The following is a 12,969-nucleotide window of genomic DNA, read 5'->3' as shown; positions in this document are numbered from 1 at the left end:
ACCTGATACAACAGCAAAAAGGATGATTAGAATTGCCAGTGATCTCAAGGACTTTTCCATTTTCTATTTCTGATGAATGATAATTACAGTTTGCAAACTCCTCTTCAAAGGACTTCCTTTTATATACACAACAAACTTCTCTTTGTTGTGTACATATATATCAACTAATTAACCAGTGCATAATACTTTTACCATTAATCATTCTTACTTAAAGATTTGCTACTATATCATTGGAAAAAGTTTGAAAGTCATTAGATAGCTTTCCATGATAAATAGAGCAAAAGACTCTATATTAGGTATGAAATCTAAGTTTTCTAAAAATGACCTACTCAAGTGATACAGTAAAGTAAACCACCTTCTTGAAAATTGTAAAAGTTGCATTTTTTGTCCAATTTTGGACTAGAAATAAGATTACTTCAAATATTTCAATTTAACAAGTGTTCCCTGATCATCTATATTTGTGGTTTAAGATTTTTACATAACATTAAGAAAACTACTTAATAGCAATAATATTTATACGGCAAAAACTTACTCGCACTAAGTGGTTACACCCGGCCATTAAACAATCAACACATGTCAATTTATCTAACTAGAGTTATTAGTAATTAACAATAGTTAACTAGTTTTGAGATATATTAAATATAATAATACTCTACTAAAATACTTAATATTTCCACATCTTCGTTATGCTAACAGTAACGTCAAATCGACAATACTTTCTTGTTTTTGTGCCACCAAGGTCATGGCCATCGTGTAAACACCCAATGCGAGTAAGTTTTTTCCCTTCCGAAGTGAGGAAATCGTCGCAGTTATGGCAAACTAATAATAAATGGAGGTCATTAATATAGGAAAATAAAATCACCAGAATATTTAATTTCACTTTTATTTTTCACACTCAAAAATGACAAAACTTAATAAGCAAAGCTATAATCATAAAACAAATCACCAGGATGTTTAATTTCACTCTCCATTTTTCACTCAGAAAATGACAAGCATAAAAAAAACTAAATACACAAAAATATAATCTTGGTACTCGTTACAAGTAACAAGTAGATCAAATAGATACTATTTGATGATCCATTTACATTATTTTCTGCCCAGTTATTCCATACCAAACATCTAGAATTTTAGTTGCACAAGTGACAAAAAAAAAGAAAACTGAAACTTTGTAAGAAGCATTCAAGTCTAAGTAAAGCTGAAAAACCATAACATTCTAACAACACAAATGTTTACCCGAAATATGGATAGAATTGAATTTATACGTGGTTCTAAGGATATGTGGTATAACTTGGTACAAATCAAAAAAATAAGTAGAAATATTATGTGGTATAACTTGGTACAAATCGGAAAAATAAGTAGATGTATATCGAATATTGACTGTAAAAAGAAATGAATACAAACCCAAATTGAGTAGAGAATGATTTATAAATGAACAAGATAAATCAATATCAGAAGCCCCAAAAAGGATAATATTTGCTAGATGCTATGTAAATCTCAATAATTTCTGAATATGAGAGTGTATGAATATATGAATGAATCTGTGAATGAATAAATTCCGTCCCCTTAATCAATGATAACCTACTCTTAATATAGTAGAGGAATCCTACTTTGGATATAATTAAAAATATATAGTGGTGATCCCATCATAGATTAATTAATTGGCTTTTCCTTGATTTCGATTCTCTCCCCAAATGCGATTATAACAGCTCTTTTGTCCCTTGGCTCGAGCCCGAACTCGGCCGCTCTCGATCGTGATCAGCCTCTATTCGCTCGACCTCTATCTGGGCTCGATCTCGATCTCGGCTGATTTCGGTCTCAATCGGTCTCTATTTGCTCGACCTCTATCTGGGCTCGATATCGATTTTGGTTGATCCCTACCTTGGTCGGTTTCTAGGGCTCGAACTCAGCAGCCCGACTTCACATCATAGCTCGATATGACAATGACGAACCTCGGTCCAATCATGCCCCAATCTTGATTAATCACACAAAGGGCAAACTCGGTTTTGACCGTATAAAACAATATTCACAAGCTAAATAAAAGTGGAAAGAGAAGAGTACTAAATAATTCGATTTTCAGTTTTTTCTGCTTCTAATACAAAACTCTTAATCAATCAAAAGTGTAGGGGTCGACTTGTTCAATTTTAGTAATTCTATATAAGCAGTTTTGATTTCGTATAAGCTACACTTCCTTCAAGTCTTCCCAAGTTTCCAAAAAAATGAAAAAAATAAGTAGGCATTTGCACATAAAAATTATGATTTTTGAAGAGAAAAAAATCATTAAACTAATATTAGAGGTTAAGCTGAAAAATGATAGTAACTGAAATTTGAAATTAAGAACATGAATTTCACTTGAAAAAATAGTGTAATTTTGTAATAGGAAATAAAAAGTTTACTTTACAAAATTCAACTCATCTTCAAAAAAATTTGAAACTCACTTTCAAAAATTCAGCTAAATATATAAGTAAACAATGATTTGAAAATATTTTTTCAAAAAAAGAAAAAAGAAAAATTAATATATGTCCATACGGTCTCTAAGGGCTCGTTTGGCATGATATAATTAATCACGGGATTAAATTTGAAATGAGTTTATACTATGTTTGGTTAAGATAAAAGCACAGTATAACTAATATCGGAATTAGTTATTATACCAGGGATTGTAGTATTTTGAGATAACTAATAACAGGATAATCAAGATAACTTTTATCCCAACCAAACAACATAAGTCTTCCCAAGTTTTAAAATTTCGATCAAGCTCTTCCCTGTAAAGAAATTTAAGCAATTCTGACATCGCATAAGCCAGGCCTAAGCTACGAATAGAGTATTAAGTAAATCAGACAAAAGAATATTGTGCAAATTGCTGTAAGCACACACTAGGTGTAAAATACAAAAAACTCCACGAGTTGATGCAGGTGTTTTCCTGCTATTGTATATAACTAAATTGATATTTTGTTCAATTTCAGAATTATTAAGGAAAGAGCATTACGTTGCGGATAAGGTCAGGAAAGGGTCAAGAATGGTACGCTCAATGGACATGTCTCTCTTGATAATATGGAGTAAGATTTTTCTTTTGCACCATTCTTCTCCGCTGACAAGGAAAGCCTCTTTGCTCTTCGAGTCACTAAGGTTTACGAATTCATCCTATGGTTGAGTTGAGGGGTTCTGCTTCTTGGTTTTTGCAGGACTTTGTTACTGTGGAATAAAGGTATGTATATGTACTGCTAATAGAGTTTTAGTATTGTATTTTTCCATATAGTTATTTGTGCTTCGGCCAATGACAGCTTTCGTCTCTCTATTCTTATGACCTGTGTCTGATTCCTTAGATAAAAAATTCTCCGTCACCAAGGTGTTTGATAAAATTCTTCAATGAATTTGGACCGTGTCTTTAATTTCTTATGCACCCTCCTGGTGTTTTCTATCATCACGAGGTAAGAGAGAAAATAGAAAATTACGAATGCATGTACTATCATATTATCAACAGAGGAGAGCCGAATGTTTGACACGATCTTTTAAACCTTTTTTCTTTCTCCCTTTTCACAAGGCATGAGAGATTATAATTACAGAGATAAATATTTGACGAGTTGTTGTTGTAACTATGCGGATTTTCTATCTTTTATAGGTATCTGTATTTGTATGGTATCTTTGGATGAAACATTACCAAAATATTGCAAGTTAGTTGACTGATATATGGAGCTTTTGTAAGGTGATTGCTTGAAAAGAGACAAAGTGTGAATTGCTTTATTTTAGATGGAATTTGTGTTAAATATTTCACTACATGGGACAGCAACATTTAAACCTTAATGATTTTGCTCCAACTCCTGCAATTTGTGTGTAACTACTTGGATTTGGCAAACTTATTGAGAGAAACAAATTCATGGATTTGGCCAACCATTTTCTCTGGAGACATTATGCATCTTACATTTTCTCTTGATTGCTTGGAGAAATGGTTCAATTTCATCTTTTTCAAAAAAGGACATAATTCACTGCATTCAAGTTATTCTGAGTTTTAGCTTTGCATCTGGGTCCTAATGTTTTGTCTTATTGGACCTTGACATTAGTATTCTGCTTCCTGTTTACAAAGAGTGATTAATTTGTGTTTTTTTTTTCTTTTTGTTAATAAATTTGGTACATTTATTTGATCTTTTCATTTAAAATTTTAGTTCCTTTAGAAGAAGAGATACGGATAGAGACCTAAGATTTTAATGAAGACTTTAGCATCTTTCAAGATGAAATTGCCTTCTTCTTTAGGAAATAGTGCTAACAAGTTGTGTAGTTACCAGATGGTGGTTGGGGATGTTTTGGAAGCATTTTCAGCATCAATCACTTCTTTGAGCATTTGCAGCAAGGTAATATTTGGACTTTTCGGTTCAAGAAATGAATGTCTTTGTTGAATTTTGGTTGTTTGTACTTTTTCAAGAAAATATGTTTATATTTTAATATGAGTGTTGATTGAAGGATTCTAGTTTTCAATGTTACTTGTTTGTTGATAAAGTTATTGCTGAGTTGGAGAAGCATTTATGTGCTGACCTGTCAGAATCCTTTACATTTACCATCACCAGGTTTGTTCCCCATTATCTTACTAAAAAAGCATCATCAGATTTATACACCGTTATCATCATCAGGTATGTCTGTTATGTTCGTGTATTGAATGTTGGTTTGGGAATGAGGAAGGAATGCAAAGTATACCACTGCCTCACAGAATGCATTATACGAAAGGCAATATGCTTCATAGCTGAAGTGTTGGGCCTAAGACTTTATTCTTGCATTTATCTCTATGAAATTAAAACTTGTAGTTCTTCGCTGCTCATTTCATGCACGAGAATGAAATCTTAAAACTATAAGGTGCAGTCCGGTGGAACAAGAAGAATTTTATAAGGTTAACCAGTTCAAATACTTTTAAGACTCTTTGACAAGTGTAACAACGTTTTAACTTTTCGTACTTAGACTTAGTGGGGAGAACAGTAGAGCTTTAAAGGGTAGTTCCCTGCATTATAAATATGAAAGAAATTCGACACCTTCTGAATCTCTTAGGCTGTCAATGTAAGACTGTTGGCCTTCCACTGAAAAGTTTATCCATATGTGAGGATATATAATAAAAGAGATATGGTGTAGCATGGGCATTTCATTTGAGTTCTCTGAGGCCTTCAAGACTCACTCTTATCAAAGTGAGAGCAATTTTCATGAACTCTCACATGATTCCTCTCATACTATAAACAAAAGTGTGTTTTTGTGATACCCCGGTTAGGAGGTGCGAGAGGTTGCAAGTGGCGAGTCAGAGGAGGGGTAGAGGGAGGCTTAAGAAGAACTGGGGTGAAGTGATTAGGCAGGACATGACTCTGCTCCAGCTTACCGAGGACATGACCCTCGATAGAAAGGTGTGGAGGTCGAAAATTAGGGTGGTGGGTTGATAGACAGTCTAGAGTTTGTCTTGTCTTACTAGTAGTAGTTGTACTAGTCGGGTACCTTCCTATTCCTAGTCCCTTGTTTATATACGGTATGTCAGTATTAGCAGTGAGATTGACACTATTCTTGTTGTTTCATTTCCTTGGATCTCTGTCACTATTCGTTGTATTATTTGCTTACATTGTCTTATTACATTGTTGTTGCTATTGTTTCTCTATTGTTCCATTTTTTTTTTACGTTCTTGAGCCGAAAGTCTTTCAGAAACAATTTCTCTACCTTCATAGATAGGGGTAAGGTCTGCGTACACACTACCCTCCACAGACCCCACTTGTGTGATTCCATTGGGTTGTTGTTGTTGGTTATTTTATTTGGTAAATTGACTTTTCTTTAGATTCAAGTCTAGTCTGATTAGATGAGAGCAACAGATGTGCTTAGCAGATAAGATGACATTTTGTTCTCGGCATTTAACATTTTCTTTGCCAGATTTGTCAGTTGTTGTATCGTATTTAGCATGTAAGAAGATGCTAAACCCATTACTCCTAATACTTATCGGGAAAAAACTACTGAAGTTGTCGATTTGTAATTAGCATACTCTCTGCCCATGGCATTAGAAATTTCATGCTTTCCAGCATGTCATATGTTTCCAAATTCAATTAGTTTTGAGGATGGTTTGATTGGATAGGTTAAAAGGAGTCGCTAAGAGACATTTAAATTATGAGCTGCCATATCAAAAGCTTTAGTCTTCTCGCGCCTGTAAATTCTACAATTCAGATGACTAATTTGATTTTATATGTCGTGTTATGTGTTCTCTTTCAGACAAAAAAATTGCGAATTGTGAGTTTGATGAAATAGTATGATTTTTTAATATTGGTTCTTTAATTTATCCAATCTCAATTCTTTGAAAGTAAGTTCTTAGGCAGTTTTCCTGTAATATACAAATTATGATTTCAAAAAATCCCTTTAATAAAGAAAAGAAAAGGATTCGCATTCAGACTTAGTCTTTACACTTCATTTGCAGTATGAGATCTATGATTCTGCACTTGTTAGGCATTCCCTTCTTGAGATCAATCAAGACGCAAATTAGCTTTACGTACAAATATGTCATGTGTACTTGCAGTTGTGATTCTGCATAACTTAGTATGCACATGTATCTGTCTGCTTACTGTGAGTTTATATTTGAGGTAATATACATATAGGTATGGTCCTCTTTGCTCTTTGGAATTACTAAATTCTATTAGTCTCCTATTGATCTTCCAGGGTGACTTTTGCTCCTCACTTTTTTCCGTCTGAACTTCATATTATTTGACAAAGAAATAGAATGAGTTCCTTTAGGCAACCACAATGCTAAAGTTGCATCTAGCATAATTATTCGGTGATCATTGTTCTGTTTATGGATTGTAAATCTTGTCAATGAAAATTTGGTAACTCAGGATGGAGATTGCTTGGATTGGGTAATTCCTCAACATGCAAAGATGATCTTCTTACTCTTTGGAGATACTAAATTCTGATAGAATTTCCTCTTCTCTTCAAGTGATTTCCACTATATATCTTCTCTTTTCGTACAACTTGCTCTTGTTTGGAAGAAAATAAAATTATATTTTGAAGTCTTCACACCGTGCTAAAGTTGCATTTGACATATTTCTTCGATGATTTTTTTATTTTGCTTATGAAAATTACCTCACTCATGTGGATAGACGAAATCTTTTCTGGCAAAGTTGAATCCAAATACTTGAGGTTGAGGGGAAGTCTCTACAAAGTAGAATGTAATGACAATGAAACTTTGCAAAGTAACAATAGAGATAGTTTGGGTAGGGTAGTTCTTTAACATGTAGAGACTATCTGCAGGGTAGTTCCTTTACATGTAGAGACTATCAGGGGTGTATACAGGATTTTCCATAAGCCGTGTCGACATTCAAAAAGTGAACATATGAACAAATCATTAACAATATTGTACTTTAAAAGAAATAAAATTTATATTATATTAATAAAATTTAATTCAAGTATATTATTATAAATCGCCTCAATAAATTTACACCTTGTGAAATATATTAATAATAGCCTCATTGAATATATTTAACTTTTGTTGATATGAGGCACAGAAAGGAGTACAAAGTGGTTGAGTTAACACTCGCCCTTAAATAGGTCAGAGGTTTGATCCTTTTGAGCATTATTTTTATAACAACTAAAGACCAAAATATTAGGCAACAAAAACAAGTCAAATGTAGAATCGAACTCTCGACCTATGCCAGGAAAAGAAGCATTTGACAAATAAGCGGTGTCGACATTTAAAAAGTGAACATATGAACAAATCATTAACAATATTGTACTATAAAGAAATAAAATTCATATTATATTAATAAAACTTAATTCAAGTACGTTATTATAAATCGCCTCAATAAATTTACACCTTGTAAAATATATTTATAATAGCCTCATTGAATATATTTAACTTTTGTTGATATGAGGCATGAAAAGAAGTACACGCAAAGTGGTTGAGTTAGCACTTACCCTTAAATAGGTCAGAGGTTTGATCGTTTTTGAGCATTATTTTTATAACAACTAAAGACCAAAATATTAGGCAACAAATACATGTCAAATGCAGAATCGAACTCTGGAATTAGGTATAATTTAAGAAAGTAATCATACTCTTCAATTCTTAATTGGGAAGGTGAGAATTGATGTTTATTACATTACTAGTCTATGGACACGTGCACGTGTATCCCATATTAATTTTATATAATATTTATCTAAATCTAAAATGGTTAAGTTGCAAATTCAAATATACATGAATGAAAAAATACAAGCTGAAATTGATGAACGGTTAATCTATTCGAATGGCTTGATTGTCAAATGACAAATGATTAGATTGCATAGCATATGAACCTGCAATTGAACAACTAAATTTAGTAAGGTAGGTAAAATTTATAATGAGTTAAATTTTGATGTTATTAGGGGTAAACATGTAATATATTAATATCATACCTATAATTCTTTATAGATGATATTATTGGTGTATGTTCCAGTGTGTCGTTCCGATTATTCTGTGATGTCAATAACTCTTGGTGTTGACATTGAAACCCTTTATAAAAGTGCAGCTTAATATTGACATCAAGAGCTATATCTGATTATTTGCTTCACCGAGTCATAGAAAGAGCCAGAGCATTCTCCTTATGCGAAAATACCCAGATAGCTAGAAAACAAGAAAAGAAAGTATGTATACAGCTTCACCTAACTCTTTTTTCTCCTGTAATACCGACTATTAAATTTTGTGGAAATCATTTGTTAATTTCGCAGCCTTGAAGCTCACATCTTGTTGTACTTGTCCAACAATCCTAGGTTAGGCAATTCTCTAAACAAAGTGAATTTTGTACCATATCATGGGGTATTCAACCAATCTTGAGGTGTGTTTTACCCGGAAAATGGATAGAGTTGAATTTATACATAGTTCTAAGGATACGTGGTATAACTTGGCACAAATCGATAAAATAAGTAGAAATGTATCAAATATTGACTGTAAAAAAGGAATGAAATACAAACCAAATTCTGTAGAGAATAATTTATAAACAAGGAAGATGAATCAATGTCCAAGTTCCAAAAAAGGATAATCTCTACTATATTTCTGTGCAAAATCAATAATCTGTGAGATGTGAGAATGTATTGATGTGTCGATGTTCAATGTCCACCCTTTACAGAAATGATAACCATTCTTCATATAGTGGAGGAATCCTACTTTGAATATAATTAAAAATACATAGTGAGGATCCCATGATAGATTAGTTAATTAGTTTTTCCTTAATTTCCGCCGAGATTCTCTCCCCTAGTGCGGCTACAACGACTCTTTGTCTCTTAGCTCGATCTTGGCCGGTTTTGCTATTGGTCAATCTCTGGATCTCGAGCTCGATATTGACTCGAGCTCGATATTGCCTCGAGCTCGGTATTGATTCGAGCTTGATATTGACTTCGAGCTCGGTATTGATCGGTCCCTGAATCTTGAACTTGATAACCTGGCTTCAGATCTCATCTCGATATTATGATGACGACTTTCGGTCTATCACGTTCCAATCTCGACAAAATACGTGAAGGGCAAAATCGATTTTGACCTTATACATGTAGTCCCCTCGTTTCTCGGAAAGAATGTGGCGAGAAACGATATGATTTTTTCAACCTCTGACTAGATACACACTGACGCCTGCGTCGAGCCCGGTTATGACGTATGTGACAAATGTCCCGACGGTTCAGTTATCAAGACATTAAATGTGTGTCAGACGATGGTCGGTCACTGCTGATTTTGAACCGTCATTGCCAAATCTACAAATAGCCCCCCTTCTTCATTATTTTAAACCTTTGCCTTCAATTCTTCTCATTCCAACCTTCACAGCTCTTCGCCTTCTCCAAAGTTCTTTATTTCCAATTTTAAGAATTTCTTTGCTTGTTCTTCGTCAAATACCAAAATATTTCAATTTCTCGTCTTCTTTGTTCTTGAGAATTTAGATGGCCAAGATATCTAAAATGGTTCCTCAGAAAGAGGCTGCTTCCTCATCTCGGCCGGCCAGTGAGAAATCGGTGGTGGAGCCACGCCTCGAAAAACTCATTCCCGGGGGATGTGTTATCGATTCCGACTTTAAGGTCGAGAAACCTTCGTCGATTACTGGTCGATGTGAGCCGGTATCGAGATATATATGCTTGATACCTCAAAGCCTTATTGATTTGGTGAAGAAAGATTGTGGTTGGGAAAATAAAGAGGTTGTGATACCGGCACCGGAAGAAGCGATCACTACCCACGTGGAAGGGTACTTGAGTGTTTACATTTATCCTTTCACGCTGGGTCCCCTCGATCCGATCATCATCGACTTATGCAAAAAGTACCAACTAACCCTCGGCCAAATACATCCTTCTTTCTAGAGGATTGTAATACTGCTTCGCTTCTTTGTGAGAAAAATCGGCGGGCTTCCCTTCACCCTCGACCACCTAATAAGATTATATAGCCCTCGTATTTACCGAGGTGGGCTAATAAAGCTCCAACGCCGGGCCGCCAAGGCGTTCACCTCGAGCATTGATGAAGACAAAGATCGGGGTTGGATGGGCCAGTTTGTCCGAGTGAAGACCTCGGACTTAATCCCGGTTGAGAGTATGCCATTTCCCGAGAAATGGAATATGAATCATAAGTATGATTCCGTTTTTAGCTTTTGTCGTTTTTACTTCTTCATCTTTACTTATCGGTGATTTTCTTGACACAGCTGTTGCTTGGATGCCGGGAGCTGTTCCCCATCTCAAGAACTGGGTCAGGAGCCTGGTTATGCCGAGCGCGCTTAGCATGATTTGTCAAAGGGTCGATGGGAAGCTCGTACTCATGGTAAGCTTTCATCTTGGTCTACCAATTCGTTTGTCGTTCGAGGTGATATGTTTATTCGAAGCATGAGTTTATTATCTTCTCCCTTCGCATGTCTCGAAAAAGATGCGGTCATGAGGCCCCCGTCTGGTGATGAGGAAGTTTTAACGCCTGTCTCGAAGTTGTTGAAGGAAAGTAAGAGAAAAAGGACTTCGGATTTCCGAGAGTCAAAAACCTAAGAAGAGGACAGTTCGAAAGCCCAAGGGAACCACAATCCCATTGACTATGGAATCGGTCCTACATCTAAGGGAAGAAGAAGAAGAAGAAGAAGAAGAAGAAGAAGAAGAAGAAGAAGAAGAAGAAGAAGAAGAAGAAGAAGAAGAAGAAGAAGAAGAAGAAGAAGAAGAAGGAGAAGATAACTCTGAATTGGTGGCCCGTGCTCGGGCTGGCACCGATATTTGTAAAGCTTTGGGACCGGTGGGGACTGATTTTGCTTTACCCAGGTCCGACGAGGTCGAGGATAAGACTTCGAACCGAGTTCCCGAGCAAAGGGAGGCCGAGGATGTTTTACCTTGGGGCAACGAATCCGTCGAAGAGGCGGTTGATGATGGTGTAGGAACCGAGTTTGAGGTTCCCCTAGATGGAGGTGGCGCCTCGAAAGACATAATCTGGGTAATAGAGATCGACGATTCCCCTTCTTTTCCTTCAGTTTCATAGTCTATGATACATGACGCCCAAGCTGTAGAGGTTTATCATGGGGAGTGAGCCATGGAGAGGAAGATCCTTTCCGTGGTTATTTTGTTGGAGTAGAAGATGCTACCGGTCCGAGCGATTTGGAGGATTCGAAGAAGAGCTCAGGCAAGGCGGGGATTTCTCGTATATTCAACGAAGCTCAGCAGGCCCTGAATCGGGTAAGTTCGCTTTCTCTTTGTCAACTTTCATATTTGTATTTTTCTTTTTTTGTATAACTCCTTTTTAATTTTTGTAGGCTTCTGCGCTCTATCAAGAGGCGTTTTTCCGATCCCGAGGGGAGCTAAGCCGGTTCGAAGCTGAAGTTCGAGGGCTTATTGAGGAGAGAGATACCTCCAAGCTTCTCAATAAGCAGAGGGAAGGAGAAGCAAGAGGACTTCGAGCCGAGCTAGAAGCAACTCGAAAAGAACAAACCAATTTATTCGAGCAGGTAAAAAGAGTCTTTGAAGTTAATGACACTGATTTGGGCGTGAAGGTTAACAGTTCGGTCTTGCAGGTTCAGCAAAAGCTCGATATGATAGGGCAGCTTAGCGCCGAGGTGGATACAGTGAAAGTGGGGGTCGAGGAGTGGAAAAGAACATAGATCGCCTTGCTTCTGAAAAGGAGGTTGCCCGGGATCAACTGGCCTCGGTCGAGGCCCAACTCCGAAGCTCGAAAGAGAGAGCCTTGGTGCAAGCCAAGAATATTGAGGAGTTCCAGTCTCGGTTGGGCTTAGTGACTTCTGATCGAGAGAGACTAGTCTTGGAACTGGCAGCAGCCAAATTGGAGGTCGAAATAGCCATGGCTAATGCTAATGCAATGGTGGCTGTTTACCGGTCCGATGCTGAAGCCGCTCAGGTTCGAGCAAAAGAGGTTGTCGAGTCTACTCAAGCTCGATCAAATTGGGTTGTCGAGCATGCTAAATGCCAATCTCGGAGGGAGACTTTAGAGGAGATCCACGCTCGTGGATTCGATATTTCTGCCGAGATCGAGAATGCAAAAGAACTCGAAGCCGAAGCCAGAGTGTTAGCCTTTCTCGATGATGATGATACCGGGAGTATGAGCGGTTCTGAGAGCGAAGGAGGCCTCAAAGGTGAAGATGCTGCTCCCGGAGAGGACTAAGTCCTTTTAGTATTTGTCTTCTTTCTTTTAAGATTGTTTTGGTCTTTTGTAGAAAAACTTGATCGGGCCATGGTGTCCTTGTAAATGATTTCTGGTATATATAAAACTTTCTTCCTTTTATGGCTCCTGAATTTTTTGCCTTTCTTGTTATTTGTACAAAGGCCAAAAAGTGCCTTAGCACGGGATAATTACTTGAAGGTCCGAGTGAATGTTCGAACTCGACCTTTTCTTATAGGTAGTCCCCGAGTGAATATTCGAACTCGAACTGAGACAACTTCTAGACTTTGACGAATAGAGTTCAAGCGAAATGATTTGCTCGAATTAGAGCTAGGGTAGCCTTTAGGCTTTTCGGTCGAGTGGGAGTGATTTCTCGAACTTGAACTAAGGTA

General features: G+C 36.5%; 1 long non-coding RNA gene across 1 annotated transcript; it reads left to right on the top strand.

Moving 5' to 3' along the window:
- Positions 1-2,669: 2,669 nt before the first annotated feature.
- On the top strand, positions 2,670-7,009 carry LOC107768717 (uncharacterized). The gene is made up of 2 exons (XR_001644215.2): positions 2,670-2,859; positions 2,961-7,009. It is a non-coding gene; the product is annotated as an uncharacterized LOC107768717 (long non-coding RNA).
- Positions 7,010-12,969: the final 5,960 nt, after the last annotated feature.

The sequence above is a fragment of the Nicotiana tabacum genome, chromosome 17 (genome assembly GCF_000715075.1).
Source record: "Nicotiana tabacum cultivar K326 chromosome 17, ASM71507v2, whole genome shotgun sequence".
Classification (NCBI taxonomy): Eukaryota; Viridiplantae; Streptophyta; class Magnoliopsida; order Solanales; family Solanaceae; genus Nicotiana; species Nicotiana tabacum.
The sequence above is the reverse complement of the archived record's forward strand: the minus strand, read 5'-3'. Positions and strand labels throughout refer to the sequence as shown.